Raw genomic sequence first — 6,626 nt, forward strand, 5'->3', positions numbered from 1 at the left:
CGCCCGCAATGACTACACCCACCCCTTCTCTTTTTTCACTGGCTCTGGCAAAGTGGGGTGGGGGTGGGGAGCCAGTAATAGCCCAGTTGCTTTGGCTGGGGCTGCACTGTGCAGGCTGGACACTCCCGAGTAGACAGACAGTGACCACACATTCCCCTCATTCTCTTCAGTGGACCAGATAGTTTTGCAGATAACACCGGAGCCTCAGAAACAAAGGACCCATAAAGTTCCTAGGTAGGATTGGGAATGACCCAATAATGTCCTTGGCCTCTTCTCTGACCTGTCTCCTTATAGTCTCCCGAATGTTGGAACCCAGGGCTGTCTGGACCCAGGTCTTAGGATTTGAAACATAACAGGGTAAGAGGCTTAGGGCAATGGAAGGATTTGAGGCAATTCTTTCAGCCAGCATACAGTTTAGACAGTGTCCCTCTTGTGGGGGGTCACAGTCAGCAAGCTCTGCCTGTCCCTCAGTGAGTTTCTTTGATGTTGGGTAGCAGCAGGGAGCAGTCTTTCCTGGAGCTCTTCCATTCCCACCCCCCAAAGGGAAGTGAGACGTGTTGGGTACCAGAAAGTCCCCAACACCTCCTGGGAGGGTCTCTAGAGGCTGGGTCAGTGAACGTGTGGAACTGATTCAAAGCTTTTCCCCTCCCCCTCCTCTAGCCACTGGGCCACTCCCTCCTTTATTTCCTCCCCCTTCCCTTGGGACTCAGGTGCTAGAAGCAAATCTCTGAATCCATGGAAACCAAGAGAAGGCAGGAAACCAAGAAGGGGGAGGGGCTGAGAGCTGTCTTGCGAATCTTGGGCAAGGCAGGGAGGACATTCCCTTCTGAAAAGCCAAAAATACCATTTTCTCTCTCATTGGCAGACACCCCACTAAAAGGCTGGCTTCTTTCCTGAGGAGTTAGCAGGCCCTGGCTGGAGAGCAAGATCAGGGGAGAGGCAGGTGTGAAGAGAAGCCCTTGAGAAAATAGAGGGTCACAGACAGTCCTTAGTAGAATGGAGGTGGGCGTCAGAGGTCAAAGTTCAGGAGTTGAGATTAGAGCTGGAGTTAAGATGAGGGGCTCTCTGTAGTGAAGGCTGGTTAGGATTTGGTCGGTGGAGGCAGGAGTGTGAAAGACTGCGAGGGAGGGATAGAGGTCGTTCAGAATGGGTACAGAGGGTCTGAAAGTCCATCCAACAAGGCAGGTCCACTGCTCAGAGCCTCAGCCACCCCGCTGGGATCAGCCAGGAGAGCTGTGTCTACGATTTCTATTAAAATCTTCAACACACAAATCTCTGGACCTCCTCACTCTGGATAGAGTTAGACTATGGAGCCAGGAACTGAGAAAGGACAGGTTGTGGTCAGGGTCCGAAAGGGGTGTCTGGAACAGCTCCATAGATTCTAGGCCCAGTGGACTCCTTCACGATGCCCTCCTATGTCCCTGAAAACAATCCCTTCTGTGAATTTTCTCCTAGACTTTTAAGTGCTTTAAGCACGTAAGCCCATGTCTGTGAAGACTCCCCAGTCGCTTGCTCTGAGGACCCGGCACATACACTTGCCGCATGATTGCCTGTCATGACCACTGTGTAGCCAGTTCTCTTTCGGACACCTGCAGACCTAGGACAGGCCGTTAGGTCTCACCAATGTCCCAAGAGACAGGCAGGAGTTCACTTATCAGAGACACACACGGACTCCATTTTTCCTCCATCACAACCACAAGCTGTTACTTTCAGTCTCCTTGAATGAGGAGGCATTTTTCTACTGGAGATAATGGAATTGAATCACAAGGTCAGAGGTTTAGTGTCTCCATCCCTCCCCCGACCCTCCCTCCCTTCTTTTCTTTTCTTTCACCCACTTTGGCTTCAACAGATAGTCCCAAAATGCCCTTGATCCAGAGTGGCTGTTCTAGTGGATTTCTCCAAGTCCTGACACAATATCCAGTCTCAGTGAACTTTTAATCGGTGCCAGTCTTATGATAGGAGCAGTCCAGTGAGCAGGCTCTAGACAGCAGGAGTTGGGCTCCAGATGTATGTACTCCATATAGCCCTAAATCGGGCCTTCTCTTTTTTGAAATGTATTTAATTTTATATGTATGAGCCTGGGTGTATATATGTGCACGGTGTGCATGTGTGAGCCCTGGGGGGCCAGAGGAACTATAACTCCTGGAGCTGGAGGGACAGGCAGTTGTGAGCCATCATGCAGGTGCTGGCAAATGAACCCAGGTCCTCTGCAAGAACAAGCAGTGCTCTTAACCACTGAGTCACCTCTCCACCCTTAGTCCTGGCTGGCCTTCCTATCTGGAGTATTAGGAAGACATAGGAGACGGTGTAGGAAGATGTCGGATGTAAAGAGTTTCTTCCTGGAGGAAGATAAGGAATTAACTAGAAGGAATAATGAACTTGGAGTTCATGTTCACTGCCCATGCTTCCCCTCTGGAGAAGAAGCCTCAGCAAAATCGTGTCCACAGAGACTCAGAGCACAAGTATGGGCAGTTTCCTGCTGAGACGACATACCCAGAATCTGGTCATACAGTATCCAGGTGCACAGGATGGAGCCCAGCTCTGCCTGTGGGCAACAGGGCTTCGCTCCTCAACAACAGCACCAGAAGGAGCGTGGAACTCTGCTCTCTGGATAGCTTTAGAAAGGGCCCTTCCTCTTCATGCAGTCGTGTGGTTTGAATGTGAACTGTGTCCTTCATGGCATCATGTGCTGAGAGTGCTGAAACTTCAGGAGGCATATCCTAGTTGGAGGTGTACCTCTAAAGGTTATACCTTTTTCTTTCTCTATTTTTTGTAGTATTATAGTAGAAAAGCCCCCAACACACACACACACACACACACACACACACACACACGCACATATGCATACATACATATATATATGCACACACATATACATGTACACAAACATGCACACGTGTGTGCACAATGCATGCACACATACAAACACACATATGTGCACATAATGCACACATCCACACATGTGTGAGCACACACATGCACACATACATACACACATACACACATACACACCACACACATGCATGCATATACACATTCACAAACATACACATACACACATATACATGTACACAACACATACATACATGCATATACATGCACACACACATGTGCCTGCACACCACACACACATACACACATACATGCCCGCACATACAACATACACATACACATGTACACAACATATACATACACACATGCATGCCTACACATGCACACACACACACACACACACACACACACACACTGAATGTCATGACGATCTTCCACCAAAACATGTTGGGTAAAGCAATCATGGATTAAACTCTGTAAAACTGTGAGCTAAAATAACTTTCCTCCTTATAAGCTATTTCTGTCTGGCATTTGGTCACAGCAACAATAAAAACCCAGACACCAGCACGTGGTCCCTGGTGATAGCACGGCTGAGTTTTGCTCTGGACACAAGAGACAGAAAGTTTTCTGCACTGTGGAGTTCAAGAACATCCACATAGATTAAGTGAGCTCTTCTCAGTCTAACTTTGGCTACCCCCTCCTTTCAAACAGAGGTGCTGTGTGGTAGAGATTTTAGGTCAGTTCCCCCAGGTTCCTGTGAACAAAGACTTGGCTGCCCACCTCCACCACCCTCTGTGCTGGGAGGCTCTGAGAATCCCATTAGTGAAGCAAGAAAGCTTGGAGAGGCCTGGTGCTAAGGTAGACAGCTGGCTCTGCAGGTGGGTTTGTGGTCTGGGCACCATGATCAGATGTCTCTTTGGAGCGCCACCTGTGCTGGGGCACCGGCCTCTGGCCTTCCCACGGTCAGACAAGCTTCAATCCATTCTCCCTCAAGCCCTAAATAGAGAGTGTGATATTGATCTTTGAGATCCGGATAAAATCGTGATTTTCCCACAGGCTGTTTGACCTGAATGTCCAGAAAGAACAAAGAAGGAAGGGAGGATATTGCTAGCTTGCCCTGCAGCCTGTGAACTTGGCTTCTGATTCTGAGACTGTACCGCTGTCTGAACAGAGCTGGGCAGTGGCAACTTCTCAAGTATCTGCTAGCTTTGCTGAGTGATGATTGGCATGTAATAGCTTATATTCTGGGTAGGGTGAAGCCCCACCTACCCCAGCCCCTGGGAAGAGGGAACCTCAGTGGAGTTTCCTCTAGGACCTCTGGGCAAGTCTGAGGGGGCATTTCTTTTTTTTTTTTTCTTTTCTTTTCTTTTTTTCGGAGCTGGGGACCGAACCCAGGGCCTTGCACTTGCTAGGCAAGCGCTCTACCGCTGAGCTAAATCCCCAACCCCTGAGGGGGCATTTCTTGGTTAGGAACATGGACAGTGACACGCCTGAGCAGGTAGGCTGTATAAAAAAGCAGGATGAGGAAGCCACAGAGAGACAGCATTTCTGCATAGCCCCTGCTTTGGCTCCTGGCTCAAGTTCCCTCAGTAATAGCATGCGACAGGGAAATATAAGACATGAATGGATTTTGCACATAGAGTTATCGCAGAAAAAAAAAAGTAACCAGGGGAGTGGCCATTTGGCTCGGTCAAACCTTTGCCGTGGGTCTCAGCTGCAGGGCCCTTATCTTCAATGCAATGGGCATAGCACACCTCTCCCTTGGCTCTGTGCTTGGTCCCCTGTACGCTCTGATCAAGACTAGTCTAGGGATAACCTCTTGATTCCAGTTATCTCCATATTACCCACCCTGGCCACCCACATCGAATCCCCTACAGTTTGGTTTGGATCTGAACCATCAACTGCAGGCCTGTTTTGGACGCTTGGTCCCTAGTTGTTGAGAACCCCACAAGCCTCGTGACTGGCTGGGAGACACATGGGGTGAAGAATGAAACTTGAGTCGGCACCATTTTTTTCAGGTACTGGGTCAACACATCCAGAGACTGACTTGACGGTTTATTCTTTGTACACACTTAAGCTTAGTAAGACTCTGAGGGCAAGGGTTGGGAGTGGGGAAGGTTTCCGCATGACAACTCTCACAACAATACTTGAAGGACATCACAATTCCCTTGCAGAGTAGAAAAGTACCCGTGACCTTTGTGATAAGAATGAGTTTTCCTGGCTGATTAAATACAGCTCAGGGGGGTTGGGGATTTGGCTCAGTGGTAGAGCGCTTGCCTAGCAAGTGCAAGGCCCTGGGTTCGGTCCCCAGCTCCGAAAAAAAGAAAAAAAAAATACAGCTCAGGGCTAGGGCCTGGTGACCGCTTACAGGCCGTTTAGCTAGGCTCCTCCCAGGAATTAGTCATAAGCCAAGCACTGCCAGATGCACATGGTCTGGCAGCTTAGGAGAGGAGAGCTTGCTATCTTGACTCTCTCACTCTGTTTCTCTCTGTTCTCACGTGTTTCTGACTGGCCTCTCTTCCTCTCTTGCTGTCCTTCTTTCTGTCCTACTTCTGTTCCTACTTCTCTGCTCTCATGGCTCTGCTTCCGTCTGTCTGTCTGTCTCTACCTCTTCTCCAGGTCCTCACTCCCCACCCTTCCCCCAAATCAACCTCCCTTATACCTGGTCTGTCACGTGGTGTGATTTTTTTCAGGGGGTGCCTTGGCATGGGCTCGCCAGGTACCCCCTTCCCCCCACCCACCAACTCATTATATTCCATAACACCTGGAATGGAGGGTCTGTAATAGGCATAAGGACAGATTCCATTAATGGAGGATGCAAAGTACTTGTGACCTCTTTCATTGGGGTGAGTTCTACTCACAGAGACAAATCCCAGGATTAGGACCAAAATGATGCTCAGGATGTTGCGGGGAGGAGGACTCAGGTGGAGGCTGGCTCCTGATGGAATAGCAAAGGATCACCAGGTCCATTGACTACTCTCCCTGGCATTCCCCGTGACCAGGCATCATCCATTTCTCACTCTGAAGAAAATAGCCTGAGTGATTGACACCCCTGGTTCTCCAATGCTTACTCTAAGCCGTGCTTCCTACAGCTAGTTGATGGTGCTCTTTGGGGAGGATCTGGAAACAAGGTCACAAGGTCAACAGACCCCAGAGGGTCTGTTATCTCTATTCTCTCTCTCTCTTACTCTCTGCTTCCTTGTCTATCAGGACCTAACGGTTTAATTCCACATGCTACCACCATTATGACATAAGCAGCTCCACCATGCCTTTCCTTCTACAATGGACTGAAATGCTCTGTGAAAGGAAAGAAATCTTTCATCTATTTTTTTTATTTCTTATTTATTTATTTTTTTTTGGTTCTTTTTTTCGGAGCTGGGGACCGAACCCAGGGCCTTGACCTTCCTAGGCAAGCGCTCTACCACTGAGCTAAATCCCCAACCCCTATTTTATTATTATTATTATTATTATTATTATTATTATTATTATTATTATTATTGCCAGGCACTGTAGTCACAGCGCACAAAGCATCTAACGTACGATTGTATACCCCACACCAGTCTTGTTTGTACCCCCTCATCTGTGTAGGTGGAGTCCACACACTTGTCTCTGTGGCTTCTTATGCTTCTCTCTCTCTAACCCAGAGATCATTCAGTCGTAAAACCCTTCTAAGTATCCCCGGTGGTCCCTGGAGTGCTTTTTCTAGAAGCTCACAGAATCCTGATGTGTTTCAAGTCTATTGCCCAGGAAATGCCATTTGGAATGTTCTCTTCCTGAATGGCCACTGCCTGACC

The sequence above is a fragment of the Rattus norvegicus genome, chromosome 1 (assembly GCF_036323735.1).
Source record: "Rattus norvegicus strain BN/NHsdMcwi chromosome 1, GRCr8, whole genome shotgun sequence".
In the NCBI taxonomy this organism is placed as follows: Eukaryota; Metazoa; Chordata; class Mammalia; order Rodentia; family Muridae; genus Rattus; species Rattus norvegicus.